We start from the raw sequence: 14,718 nt of genomic DNA, 5'->3' as shown, positions 1-14,718 counted from the left end.
GGCATCAGCCTGGCTCACTCGTGTCTTGCTTCGGTAGCTCTGAGCCAATGTGTGAGACTCGGCAGTTATGTCTCTTTGTTTCTCTGCTGCATTGGTCCTTTCTGCAGCTCCCTCTGTGGGAGGACTCTGCCTGGCCCTCTGCCCAGCTCTGCCCCCTGCCTGGTGACTATTTACTGCTCAGAACCACAGGCTTGTTCCTGGGCCTGGTTCAGTCCCTGTTGCTGCTGGCTGAGTGAGACACGGCCTAGGTGTGTCAGCCTGCACCAAGGGCATTTCTGTGTCACACTCCTGAGTCTCCCACCTGTGGGTCTGGTTCTCCTGCCCAGTGCAGCCCATGGCAAGCAGAGCCCTGCGCATGTGCAGCGTACTGCACCTTTGTGTGATCGATGGAAACAGAAACCTGAGCCTCGGAGGCTGGGAACTGAGGTAGCTGAGGGACGGGTTTGCTCAGTTTTCGCACATTTGCAGAGGAAAGTGTGAAGTGTTTAAATCCATGTCAAGCATCCAGTGCAACCCCAAAACATACTGGAGTCAGAGGTGAAAATGGATTTCCATTAAGAAAACCATCCAAACAGGGGCACCTGGGATAGCTTCATCTGCAGTCAAGTGTTCCACCACTGAGCCAGGCTCTCTATCACTGGAAAATGGTGAGAGGTTTGTTATTATGCAGAGGCCGCTCCAGCTTTCCTAGCAGCAACGTGCCTCTGACTATATGACTGGGAAAGGGACTGTTGGAAATTGTGCTGCCAGAGCAGTTTAAAAGGTGTGTGACACTGTGAAAGTATTGAACCCCAAACGGATTAAATGTCACTGGTACGGGCATGTTCAATGCATCCCAGCACCTTCTTACTGAAAACAGTGCGCTCATATTGTCACGAGGGCTGACGTGTTAGCACTGAAAAAGATCTGCTGTCCAGCACCTCAGGGAACCAGGCTGTGGGGTCACCACCTGTGCCAGGTAGAGAAGTGACTGACACTGACTGCAAACCCAACTATATCTGATTGATTGGTGGGTGTCCTGCAGTAGGTTTTTTCCTCGTTCTTTGTAACCACTGATGTTGCTTCAAGTGGCTGGGAGAGAATTGTCCCCCGTATGCCGGTAATCTGCCCCCCTGAGGGGCTGTAACTCTGAGTGGGAGAAGCCAGGTCAGCAGGGGACAAGCTGTAACATGCACAGGGAGAAATAAAGTTTCATCAAACCCCGTCTGCGCGTTTGTGAAACCACTCTGGGTTCAGGGAGGGAAAGGAGGTGGGAAAACAGTTTGTTCTGCAGGATACTCAAGATCAATGACTCAAAAGGGGGCTTGGGTAAGGGAGTGTAGCTCAGTGGTAGAGCATTTGACTGCAGATCAAGAGACCCTTGGTTCAAATCCAAGCACTCCCTTTCAAAGACGGTTACTGATCTCCTTGTTTCTGACACACTCTGGTTTTCTAATCTATGGGAATTCTTTAAACAGAGCTGAAGCCTCAACAATTGCTAGTGTTGACACACATAAATCTTGCAAACCTGTCCCTTAGCTGGCAGTAGATAGTGACATGAGCAATATTGGGCCTAATACCTATGAAGAGGTGCTTGTCCCTGGTTAACGAAATGTATCACATTCAGGCCTGTGTATCTGTGAAGCTTTAAGTGCATGTAGAGAGGATGTTGATCACTCTGTGAGTTCACAGCCAGGGCTGTGGTGTCCTCCCCCACCCACATCCTCCTCTACAATCACCACCAGCCTTTCCAGTCTCTCCTTCTCCACCAGTTCTCTCCAGGCTGGTCACTTTCAGAGAGAAATGAACCTGCCTCCTCACTCTGGAGTTGCAGCGAGAGGGGCGGAGATGGACGTCTGACGAGGAGAGCAGGGGAAGTGGAGCAGGAAGCAGTGTCCTGAGAGGTGAAAGAGCAGGAGGGGGGCAAGGAGGGCAGGGGAGCAGCCTGCCAAGAGTCAGAGGTGCTCAGAAAGGGCTTAAACTGCAGGTTCCATGGTGCAATGATTGGCGCTCAGCACTCTGAGCTCAGCTCTCAGTGGGACCTGTGTGTGGTTTATGATACATCTCTGTCAGGGCTGGGCTTCTTTCTCCCCAGCTGCCCCTGCGTGAGGGCTTCTCCCTCCTGCCTGCTGAATTGGTTCCCCTGCAGCTGGGTCTCTGCTTGGGCTGGTTCACCAACGTTTCTGTGATACATTGGGGCCCCAGAAATGTCCTCTCTGGTTGGAGATACAGGAGGTCCTGTGGCTGGTGCTGCAGGCTGACCTGTTGCTGTCAGAGGCAGAGTGGGGAGTGTGACATTCACTCCCTCAGGGCAATGATCTGCCCCTTCCCCAGCTCTGCACAGCCCAGCCCAGCCCAGCAGCTGGGAGAGACCACAGCCCCTGAGTCAGCTGTGGGGACAGACCCTTCCCTTTCAAGCAACTGGCCATGTCCCTGTCTGCAGCTGAGTCACAGCTGCCCTTTTGCCTGTGCCTGGTTGAAGCACCATATCCCCCAGGTATGTTTGTGTCCCTGCTCAGCTGGGGTGAGTGTGGCACTGTGGGGCTCACACAGGGGACAGGCTGGGCTCTATGGGGGATAATTAAACCATCCCACCCCACCCTTACGCCGTTAGGTTGTGCTTGGAGTCTGCCCAGCAGAGGAGCTGGAACCCAGCAGGGCCAGGCATGGGGTGCGTAGGTGTGTAGGCTGGCCTGGAACCAGAGGTTGGTGAGCCTGAGTTCCCCCAACAGCCACTGATGGAGTAGCATAGACTGGGCTTGTGGCAGGGAAAAAGGGGACTGCCTGGTGCACTGGGGGAGTGGCAGAGAATTGAAGGGCCTTTAGCCCAGAAGATGGGAAATGCCAAGTTATCCAAAACACAGCTGAGTCGCACGCTGGGCATTGGTGGCCTCCGCCAGCAACTGGTCCTACCTCAGTGAACACGAGGGGCTGTAGTCACTGGCAGGAGCCACATCCTGGCAGAGCTAATGCCTTGGCTGAGCCATGCAGTGGGAAGCAACTGCTCCATCACACTGAAAAAATGAACAGAAGAAAAATTAGAAAGAGAATCAGAAGAATAAGAAAAAGAATAAGAATAAATACATAAATAAGAAGAAAAAACCCTCAAAGACAATCTGGAAGAAGCAGATGAATGCCTTGCCTGGGATTTGAACACAGGACTTATGGCACCATAAGGGAGTATCTAACCCCCAGACCAAACACACCTTTCATGAAAGTGTGTGCTGGATATGTGCCATGACGAGGTTTGAACAAATAGCCAGTGCTCTGATAAGTACCACACCTAACTTCACCTTTCCAAGGTCATTTCCAAGGTCTCTTCACAGCGCTGAAGCAAGAAACCAACTTCACACTCTGAACAAATCACAAACCACACTGTGTGGGAGAAAAACGTCAGGAAACACACAGTCAAGGAGAGCAGCAAACACACTTTTTCTGGGAGGGACCATCAGGGAGTTCAACTCAAGACTTCTTGCACTCTGAGTAACACTCGGCCTTGCAAAACAAACCAGGCTGTGGAGGAAAAACAAACATCCTTTCTCACACCAACTCCACCTGATTTCACCTTGCCAAACCCTTCCCCACACTCCCTCCCGCCTAGAGTCAGATTCACACACCCTGAACTGGGGGGACTGGTGGTGCTGGCCTTACTCCTTCACAGCCCCTTTACGTGCCTGTTCTGTATGACTCTACCCAGCACAAGCCAAGATTTCCCTGCTGCCTTAAGGATGCAAACACCAGCAAAGCTGGGCAGGTGTTGGGGCTGGCAGGGAATGGGGTGTGGGTTCTTGGTGTCCTCTGTGCTGCTGGGCCTGTCACCTACCTGCTCTCACAGGTTTGCTGAGCTACATGGCCAGGTGCTGCACATGCAACAGGGACGGTTTTGTGAACTGCAAAAGTCAGCAGCTTGCTCGTTTTCATAGAATCATAGAAGAGTAGGACTGGGAGGGACCTCGAGAGGCCATCGAGTCCAGCCCCCTGCCCCAATGGCAGGACCAAGCACTTTCTAGACCATCCCTGAAAGACATCTGTCTAACCTCTTCTTAAAAAGCTCCAGTGATGGAGATTCTACCACCTCCCTTGGCAATTCGTTCCAGTGTTTGATCAACCTGACAGTTGGGAACTTTTTCCTAATGTCCAACCTGAACCTCCCCTGCTGCAATTTAAGTCCATTGCCTCTTCTTCTATCCTCAGAGGCAAGGAAGAACAAGTTCCCTCCCTCTGCCTTATGACACCCTTTGAGATACCTGAAAACTGCTATCATGTCCCCCCTCAATCTTCTCTTTTCCATACTAAACAAGCCCAATTCTTTCAGCCTTTCTTCCTAGGTCATGTTCTCTAGACCTTTGATCATTCTCGTTGTTCTCCTCTGGACCCTCTCCAATTTCTCCACATCCTTCCTGAACTGCGGCGCCCAGAACTGGACACAATACTCCAGCTGAGGCCTAAGCAGCGCAGAGTAGAGCGGGAGAATGACTTCTCATGTCTTGTTCACAACACACCTGTTAACGCATCCTAGAATCATGTTTGCTTTTTTTGCAACAGTATCACACTGTTGACTCATATTTAGCTTGTGGTCCACTATAACCCCTAGATCCCTTTCTGCTGTACTGTTCTTTTGGTGGATGATCATTCAGAGTCTATCAAATGTGTCACATTCAGCCGAATGGTGTCTGCACACTTTGGAAATGTGTGTGCAGAGAGCATGTCAGTTACTCTGTGAATTCACAGCCAGGGCTATTATGTCTTCCTTCAGCCGGATATTCCTCTCCAATCACCCCCAACTTTTCCAATCTCTGCACCTCCGTTATTTGTCTCCAGCTGGTTATTGTAAAAGGAGAATGGCCCTATCTCATCACTCTGGGGCCTTCAGAGAAATGTGGCCCTGCAGCCCGTTGGAGTCAGCAGCGAGAAGCACAGAAGCACCAGGGATGGCTGTGCTGGTGGAAGGGGAAATGCATTCAGCTACAATGACAGGTTGCAGAATTCAAACAGTAACCTGGCTTCCAGCACACGGGGGGGATTGGGGCTGTCTATGCGTAGCCATTTGCAATGGCACAAGAGAGTACCATGAACAACTCCCCTCCCCCAGGGAGGGAAAGGGAAAGGCTGTGACCAGGAGGCTGGATTTGAAAGAGGAAGTTGGGGCCATGGATCAAGGGCAGGGCTGGGATGCAGATCTCAGACCCCTTCCCCAAATATATCTGTCTACCCCTGCTCTGACACTGTGTTCTGCTTTAGGTGTCTGGCTGCCTCCAGCATGGGCTGAGCTCAGGGGCACTTGGCTCTGCCTCTCAGTGCATCCCAGGGCCAATGTGGGGCAGGGCTGGGTGCGGCGCTGTGTCTGAGGACCTGTTCCCTGTCAGCTGTGGGCTTGTTCAACTGCTCAGGAGAGACTCCAATGTCACTCAGCTGATTAGCAGAGTGCTCACCGCTGAGGCTTTGGTTTCCATTGGTGGTGGTACACATTGGTGACTAGTTCAGAGCCTATGAAATTTATTCCACATGAGGCTGGAAAAGGCTGGAGGGACCATTGTCTGCGGGTGTTCAGCCTGACTAAGGGAGGGCTGTTCAGTGTGTGCTGCGCCTCACTGAGCGTTTGGGGAAGGCCAGCTGGGGATGCTGAGCTGGGTGTGCAGCTGGGCTTGTTGGGTAACATCACAGTGGTTTTCTTTTCTGAGGTGTGGTGCTTTTTGTGGGGGTAACTCTTATCCCCCGACACACCTGATGCAGGGGCCATTGCTTTTTGTGCTAAAGCATGTGGCTGGGATCTGGCACTCAGGATCCTTTCCGCGAATATACATATTCGCCTCTCATCACACACCCCTGACCCTCTTCCACTTGAAACCCTGGAGCCTTCACTTTGCTTGGCAGGTGTCTCAAACTGCTTGCATATGTGGGGTGTTAGCTGGTGAGAGGAGAGTCCGTTCCATGTCCATATTCTCCCGCTGCTGGTTTGCCTCTCTCCCAAGAGCCCTGTGTTGTCAGCCTGCAAATGTATCTCTTTTCTCCAAGGTTGGCTTCCCTCTTACTACAATGAGGCAATACAAAATTCACCTGAACTCATTTAGCCTAATTTTTTAGTGCAGACATACCCAGAGGCACTTGAACCAGGCTGAATGGGGTTTTGAGGGTGCCAAAAGACTCTCTGCAAAATTGTGGCTGTGCACTTTTGGTTGAGGTGCTGGATTCCTGTTTCTATGACTTCCCCACCTCCTAAAGAGGGAGTCCTTGAGGCCAGAAGACCTGGCGAGGAAATGAGGAGCAGAGAAAGCCAATGGGGCTGCTGTGGAGGGCTGGTGCCCTTGGGAGAGTGATCCTGCTGCTCCTTCCTGTGTGAGCAGTGCTGTGCAGTGTGGGCTTAGGGCAGGTGGCTCTGAACTTTGAGAGGTTGGGTCCAGGCATGTCTGAACCTCACCTGGCCCAGGTACACGAGGAAGCCTCTACCTCAGGTTGAGGGAGTGATTATGAATCCTTCATCTGGTGCATGGGCTGGAGAGCCTGTGTGTCATGGGGTGCACTTGGGCAGCAAGAATTTGGGCCATGGGGTGAATGCAATGGGGCAAAGATGAGAACCCTGTGACCAACATCCCCTCTGGCCATTGGGGTAAGGGCTGGTTAGGGAGAACCTGAGTTGAGAGCCTGAGTCCTTCTCAGTCCAAGGGTGAAGGAAATAGCCGAGGAAAGGAGATGAAGGAAGTGCTCAAAGGTTCTTCTCAAGGCTTTGCCCACAGCAGCAAGTGAGGAGATGACAAGCGACCTGGCCAAGGCTGTTGCCTGATGTTTTTGTTTCATTAATTAGAAGAGTGGTCCCTGTCCCATTGAAAGGTTCTGCGTGCTGTCTGCTTGCCAGCACTGAGAGGGGCAGGGAATGCCGGGTCAGAGGCCAGCAACACTTGCCAAGATAGAAAGGAGCTACTGGGTTCCTTCCTGCTTTTAGCTGGGGAACATTTGCAGGCAAGACAATGTGATAACCAATGCACCACAGAATGTCAGCTGGGTTCTTCTGTCCCTCCCCTGAAATGCAAAGCTCCTGGATGGCACTTACCCTGGTGCCCCTGGAAGGGCCACCCTGGAGAAAGTGACTGAGGAAGCAGCTAATGGCTACCTTTCAATAGCTCACGTAGCAGAGCAGTGGACTGTAGGGAGAGCCCAGCAAGTTCCCTCCAGTTGAAGAAGCTTCTGGCAGGGCTCTTGTCTTGCTGATGAGTTGACTTGTTGATCCTGATGTCTTGCCGCCCATCTACCCTGAAGCACTCTGTGAAAGTGGAAGAACAGGAGAGGGACTGTCACAATCTCTTTGGGAATTGTCAGTGGGGCTTGAATGTCACAGGCTCCTTGGGGCTCTCTCAAGCACTCACTGAGGATCTGCCAACAACTGTCTTCTGTGTCCATCTCACCAATACACAGATAACTGGGAGATGACCTCAAGGACTGAAGCTTTCTGGCTCCCCAGTTCCAGCTATCACTCAGCCCTAGGCCCTGGAGTCACTGCCCCTCTCCCTGCCAGACCTGCTCCCACGGGTGGCTGCTCGGACAGAAGAAGACTGTCTCGTTTGTGATGTCACACTCTATCCGAGGGAGTGTGTGTACTCTGGGATTTCCCTAAGAGGTGCATGAGAGAATGAGGGAGTTGAGCTGACAGCAGTGTTCAGCGAGGAAAGTTGCCTCTTGCGTGTGTTGAGGAGCAGAGTCTGAACAGCATCATTTCTGGGTGCGCCTGACAGAACAGAAAGGGGATGTGCAAAGAAAGAGATGAAGTGTTTCCATCCGCTTTCAACCGGGGGCCGTTTTGCATGCCTGGCCAACACGAGAGCCCAGTGGGCAACACAATCTGCACTGGCCTCTTTGGCTTCTCCCCTGAAACGCCATCCGCTTGGGAGGCACTCGACCTGACACATGCAGAGGGGCCTCCCTGGACAGTGTGACAGCTTCTAGCTGCCCTTTAATAGCTCAGCTGGCAGAGCCCAAGACGATAGGGAATGTTCACCAAGTTATCTTCAAGTGGCCGGTTGAACTCCAGTTCGAAGGAGCACGTCCTTTTTCATCCACTTTGCCAAACAAAAGAAGAAAGGAAACACACACTGACGCTGTGACCGAGCAGACAATGACAGTCCAGGAAAAGGCAGCTGTCGTCTCCCGAAAGCAGCCAAATAGCTGCTTCTCCAGAGTGAGAAAGGTCTCTGGCGAAGTCTGGGATTAGGCCCAAGACCTTTAGAGCTTCAGCACAACACTTGTCCAACTGAGGTACTTTGCCAGCTGCTCTGCAGCCTCCACCACTGCCGCTTCTCGGGCTCAGCCGTAGTGCACGAGAAAGAAGCTCTTCCCTGTGGCCCTTGCAGGCAAGCTGAATGTTGCCTGCTCCCCTCAGCTTGGCCCACTTCTTTGCCCCATTCCCACCTTCCTTCCCAGGTTGTCCCAGTAGATGAAGAAGGAGCAGCTGGCAGGGCAGAAGGGGGAACTGCAGAGAACCACAGGCCGTGTTTCTGCCCGTTTTTGATTCAGGCTCCTTTTGCATGTCAAGCGCACATCACAAGCCCCTCTGCTGGTGAGGTCTTTCACCCCAGCTCTGAAATGCCATTCGTTTTTGTGGCATTTGTCCTGAGAGGTGCCCGTGACGGCCTGCTGGAAAGTCAAGCGCTGGTGTGGGAGAGGTGAACGTCTCCTGTCTCCTTTGCCAGCCAGAACCATCAGTGATTTCGGGTCCCCTTTTCCTGCTCTGAAGAGTGGCTGTGCTGCTGTTGAGGGAGCACACAAGGGATGCTTTTGGGATCATCATCATCATGAACAACCACCATTGGCTCAGCAGCCGTTGGTGTCCCATGCCTGTCTCACTATTTCCTTCCATCTTTCCCTGTCCAATGAGGAGTCGCTTCATTTTTGTAGCCCAGCTCTGCACCAATCTGCTTTGTCATCTACCCATTCTCTGTGGGCTCTGCCTCTCCTTGTTGAACCTTCCCTTATGCCTAATACCAGGCTCTTGGTTTTCAATTCATCATTCATTCTGCAGATATGCCCGAACGGCTGTATCTTCCCTTGTACAGATTCTCTTTTGGCTGTGCCTTCCTGTAGAATTCCTCCTCCGCGAGTTTCCGCAACAATCCTATTCTCCGGAGCTTTCTACTACAACTCCTCTCAAAGGCCAGTAGCCTTCTCTTTGAATCTTTAATTATCACCTGTGTCCCACATACGCACAACATGCTGCTCAGTACGTGTTTTGGGAGGAAGGGAACTTTGAGGTTTGGGCTGTGAGGATTACGCAAATGAGGTGCTGTGTGTGCAATACAGCACCTCATTGCAATTCACGGAGCTGACTCATTTACATGTCCCCTTCCCAGGAGGTGGCTAGTGTAGATGAGGCCCAGCTGTGGCCTCACCAATTCTGAATCAAGGGGGAGATAATAAAGTGTCAAGATCTGCTAGAAACTCTCCTGCCAAGGCCCCCCAAAATGCTTTTAGCCTCCCTGGCTCCAAGGGCACAATGTTGACTCACCTCCCTCCACCATTGCTGAGCCCCTCAGCCCCAAGGTCATAACAAGGCTAAAGAAAGGGTGTGTCAGGAGTGGGATTTGAACCCACGCCTCTCTACAGAGACCAGATTACTGAGAAAGCGTCACCTTAAGTCTGGCGCCTTAGACCACTCGGCCATCCTGACAAATGCCCTAAGTTTTGAGTATAATTCATATGCAAGTTTCTCCTTGAGCCTGGTGACCATCTGATGCTCACTGTTCCACAGCACCCACCCAGGGGTTGGTCACCGCCCCTGTCTTTGTCTCAACCTTAGCATAATGGTGGCCACAGGTGCTTCAAAAGTGCCAGATTCAAAACGTATGCTGCCCATGTAGCTGGGGACCTTTCAAAACAATCCCCCTCAATTCGAAAACCCCTTCTTCCCATTTGGGTCTCCTCTTGTCTTCCTGGTCTTGGCTTATTTCTTCTGCCCCCTTCCTGCCTCACTTCTTCCTTCAGCAACTCAAGCAAAGGAGGTCAGCAGGAAGACCTGGCCTCCAGGGACCAATATCCAAGGGCAGGAGATCCAGGCCACAAGCCTCATAAAAATGACTGGTTTAACTCGTGTAGCTTACGCACGCGGACAGCAAAGGGAATGCTCAACTGATGTCACCACCTTCTGTCCCACAGGAATTGGACTCATTAGAGGGACAGGCCAGGGCAGAAGGAGACGAGACATCCTGGGCATAAAGGGGATGCACAAGAATGAAAACGTTAACACCTCTGCCTCATTCTGAGCCAGGGACCTTTTGGGTGGTAGGCCAATGGGATAACTGCTACACTACAGAAGGTCTTACTACATTGTTTTTCCACCTCTCAATTCCATCCACAATGCACAGCCTCAGTCCCCCTGTATCTCTTCACAGTCTGATGAGTTCCAGAACCCCAATCTGTTACAAGCATGTGGGTGAGTCAGCCCAACCAGAGGCCTAGCTCCAGTGGGCCTCACTTATCTAGCAGGATAAAGAGCTCTAACTCAGATACACCTGTGTACAAAGAAGCCCAGCCCTTGGAGAGAGCGACATTTACAACAAACCACGACAGCATCAGAAGGTCCCACAGAGGTTTGAATTCAGATTTCAGAAGTCAGCCTCTTGGGTGCTGCCATTTACACAATGGGACTTACAAATTTGAGCTGTTTTGGAGAGGAATAAGGGGATTTTGAAAGGTGCAGGGTCTTTTTGAAAAGGACCCCCACGTAGCCACACTGAGCTGCGAGCGTTCAAAAGTTGCGCTTTGGAAGCGCCGCAGCCAGAAGTGTCCTAATGCTAGTGAGGTGCTGAATATTCAATTGAGTGCCTCATTAGCAATCTTTGCATGGCCGTGACCATTTCAAAGTTTTGGCCAAGTGTGGGCACAGCCACTGAGCCCAGCCCTTCTTGCTGCCAACCCCTCCTGGCTGGAGGGCAACATTTCTCTGAAACCCCCAGAGTGAAGAAACAGGTTCATTTTTCTTTTACAATAAGCAGCCGCCAAAGAATTAACAGAAATGCAGAAACTGGGGAGCTTGGTGATACTTGTGTATGAATATCTGGTTGAGGAAGCACATAATGGCCCTGTGTGTGAATTCCCAGAGTAATTGACATCCTCTCTATACACACATTTACAAAGCGTGCAGATACCTTGTCGCTGAATGTGATACATTTGATAGACGATGAATGAGCACCTCATTATAGAAATGAGACCCAAAACTCCTCATATCGGTATCAACTGTCAGTTTCCCTGTGGAGCCAGATTTCAGCTGCGGGAGGGGTTTGCTTGGTTTATATGCAACAGCTCTGGCAAACGTTGATGGTTCATCTCCATTTTAAGAATCCCCACACAATAGAAACCCAAAGTGCATTGAGAAAGGTGACACAGCTATTGTCATTCAAGTAGTTGCCTTTTAAGTTGGGGGGACAGGGAATGGATTTGAAATAAGACCACTTGGTCTGAAGTCAAAAACTCTACCACTGACCTACACCCACGTTTCACTCTTGCTTCTGTTACTGACCTTCAGGTCCCTGTAGGACAAACCCTTCTTTTCCAGGTTCCTTTGTCTGTCCCAAGCCAGAGTGGTGTTACAAATGGGGTTTGATTAAACTTTCTTTCTCCAGGTGCACACCACAGCTTCCCCCCACTGACCTGGCTTCTCCCACTCACTTTCATGGGCAGAGACCCGCTTCATCAGATGCATTTCTCAAAGATACAGGCTAACACCATGACCTCTCTGATAGTGATACATCAACGTTTGTTTGTGCATTTTCCTATAGAAATGCATTTGCAACTTTGCAAGGCTGATGGAAAGCAGAGCGTTTTCCATCGAAGACTGGCCTATTCCTCATCTTGAGCCTTGTGAAGTAAAGCTGAGGCAATGGAATGGGGCTGAATGGCATTTCTGGAGTGTAGGTTTTTTGAGTGCGTTGGCCAGTTTGGACTCTCAGCTTTCTCTTTCCTCATCAAGGATCCTTTAGCTAAAGAAAGATTGGCCACAGACTGATAGATGGAAAGATCTGAGCTGTCTACCAACCTGGGTGTGTGGCTGTTCCCTCAGGATCAGATGAATACTTTTGTATGGTGGAATTGGTTTCAAACAGCCACTCATCAGAAAAGTCCATGTTTTGGGGGGTGAAATAAGGATAAAACACAGAAGGAGACAGCTTGTGTGATTTTTTGATAGCTAGTGCGGTGATAGAGTTATGTTCCCTTTTGCAGCTGGTTTCCTACAACTTCTGGGAGACTAACTACTGCTTTTGGGGTCCAGGCTGACTATTTCTCAGCAGTTCTGATTTTGATATTTTCAATTGTGACCCACTAAGGCACAGGGACGGACACCTTTTGCTTTTCTGCCTGCTGTTAACAAGATGGAGGCCCACCCAGGAGATGAGAAAGGAAGAGTTACAGCACTGATGTAGAAAGAAGGAATGCCATCGCATTCTTTGGGGAACTCAGAAATGAATGCCATGACCTTTCCCATTGAACACGAGCATTTCGACTGGCTCCCCACCTTTTGGAGTGAGCTGAGACATCAGCCAAGCAAACGTATGGCTCTGGGGTCTTCCATAGACCAGAGTCTCAGATGCAGGGAAGGATCCTTATATTTTGGGAAGGGGTACAGAGTCCTGGCTCCAGCCATGATCCCAGAATGAAGTGTGTCATGGGGATTAACGTTAGCCCCCAGAACAAGCACCGCACCTCAGAAGAGAATATCAATTTTATGGAACCCGACAATCTCAGGAGCATACCCAGCTCAGGATCCCCATCTGGACTTACACAACCTCCCTGGCCCAGCACATGGTGAGCAGCCTTTTCTCAGCCTAGTGGGACACCCAGAGACTATGTTCCCTCTTAGCTTCTCCAGCCGTGTGTGGGATAATTTCTATTTGCACTGAGATATGTACAAATGGGCCTCACCAATAGCAGCAAATAGTTGTCTGAGCACCTTTGGAATCTCTCCTGAGCAGCTGCTCAAGTGCACAGCTGACAGGGAACATGGCCACGGACACAGGGCCACACCCAGCTCTGCCCTGCCCTGCCCGGCTTCACTCAAGCATACGGTGACTTAGCTCCCTGGGCTGCACTGAGTGATGGAACAGACTGGTGGCAGGGGCCTGATGACCTCCCAGCTGTAGGCAGATCACTCTCGTGGTCCCTGAGCAAAGCCCACGCTAGAGGCAGACACACAGCTTAAGTGGAAGAGTATCATATGGGGGCAAACAGCCCATATCTGAGGAAGGGTCTGAGTCCTGCATTCTGGCCACCCACTCCAGCACAAAGGTCCCTGCATGAAGTGTGTTGCTGACATAAGGGTTAGGTGAGCAACAGAGGGGCCAACTCTGTATACCGACGAGGGAGCAATCGCACCACCCGTCACAGAGGGAGCACTTTGCATTTGGGAGCTGCCTTCCAGGACTGGGGGAGATCGAGTAGGCAGTGGAGGGGAGGGACGGGACTGGATAACATTGGTGTTTATCCCACTGCCTCCCACAGGCTAAGCTCACACTCTGCCACATGAGCTAGTTCCCCTGCTGAGGTGCAGCCGCCCTGACCCACCCACCCTGTTCCAGAGCCTGCAATGTCCCTGCAGCTGCCTGAGGCTCCTCTCCGAAAGGGACACTTGTGAGCCTGTCTGTCAAGTGCTGGCTAGCTGTGCTGCTCAGTGTGCTGCCAATGACAGCAGGGCAGCCCCGCCTATGGGGGAGGAGAGGGGCAGTTACACAGGGCCCGGCATTTCAGTCCCCAGTAAAGGACTCCTTGTCTCACAGGCTTTTGCCCATCAAATTCTAGTGACAGTTTGGTGCCAGAATGCAGCCCCAACTCCTGGGAAATGCTGCCCATGAAAAAATGTTCTGGCACAAAGTACTAAAGACAGGTCAGGTCCCCCACAATACAGAGGAGGAAAAGGAAATGGGAGTCAGGGCTTGGTCTTTCCAGCTGCAGTCAAGAGTCAGGAAAGTACAGGAAGAGTACATGTCTTAGTCAAACCTGTGTGGGTGTGTTTGGTGGGCGAGAGGGGATCCAGAAAGCACTCTACTTCCCATGGGATTTCCTTCAGAAAAGCTGAAGCAGGAAGCAAAACCAATTGCTTTCTCTGAGGCTTGAACTCAGGACCTTCAGATTGTGAGACTGATGCACTACCAGCTGTGCTAAGAAGGCACCAGAGGACTTGTGCCCCCACGCATGCAAGACCCTCTGGAGCAGTGATACAGATGAAAATATAAGGAATGAAAAATGAGATTCTTCCTTCTAACTTTACTGACTTTGAGCCTTGTTGTTTGCAGTGCTGGTTTATCCTCATTCATCTCGGGACATGAGAAAGATGGGGCTGACCTATTATCTTCTTTCGGGTACCCAACCAAGTGATAGTTCCTCTTTCTCGTAATGGAAAAGCTAGTAGTCACCCAATGACATTAAAGGAAGCAGGGTTGAAACAAATACAAACAAAAGGAAGTATCTCTTCACTCAGTACACAGCCAACCTGTGGAACTGCCCACCAGAGGATGCTGTGAAGCCCAAGACACTAATAGACTTAAAAAAGAGCTGGGTAAGTTCATGGAGAATTAGAAAAAGGGGATGGATCGCTGGGGCTGTGGCCACACTTGGCGGAAACTTCGAAATGGCCATGCTAATTGCCAAATAAATGAATACTAATGGGGTTGAATATTCAGTGCCTCATTAGCATTAGCATGCTGCCAGATGTGACATGGCTACATGGGGGTCCTTTTCAAAAGAATCCCACAAATTGCAAAA

At 51.0% G+C, this 14,718-nt stretch overlaps 3 non-coding genes across 3 annotated transcripts; 1 reads left to right on the top strand and 2 right to left on the bottom strand.

The window, feature by feature from the left end:
* Positions 1 to 1,312: 1,312 nt before the first annotated feature.
* Positions 1,313 to 1,384, top strand: TRNAC-GCA (transfer RNA cysteine (anticodon GCA)). The gene has a single exon. It is a non-coding gene; the product is annotated as a tRNA-Cys (tRNA).
* Positions 1,385 to 9,533: 8,149 nt separating this feature from the next.
* On the bottom strand, positions 9,534 to 9,634 carry TRNAL-UAA (transfer RNA leucine (anticodon UAA)). Its single transcript is given in 2 exon segments — positions 9,534 to 9,579; positions 9,597 to 9,634. It is a non-coding gene; the product is annotated as a tRNA-Leu (tRNA).
* Positions 9,635 to 14,051: 4,417 nt separating this feature from the next.
* On the bottom strand, positions 14,052 to 14,124 carry TRNAV-CAC (transfer RNA valine (anticodon CAC)). The gene has a single exon. It is a non-coding gene; the product is annotated as a tRNA-Val (tRNA).
* Between the last annotated feature and the right edge of the window lie 594 nt (positions 14,125 to 14,718).

Source organism: Carettochelys insculpta, chromosome 33, assembly GCF_033958435.1.
Source record: "Carettochelys insculpta isolate YL-2023 chromosome 33, ASM3395843v1, whole genome shotgun sequence".
Taxonomy (NCBI): Eukaryota; Metazoa; Chordata; order Testudines; family Carettochelyidae; genus Carettochelys; species Carettochelys insculpta.
Note: the sequence above shows the minus strand (reverse complement) of the source record. Positions and strands in the feature narration are given on the sequence as shown.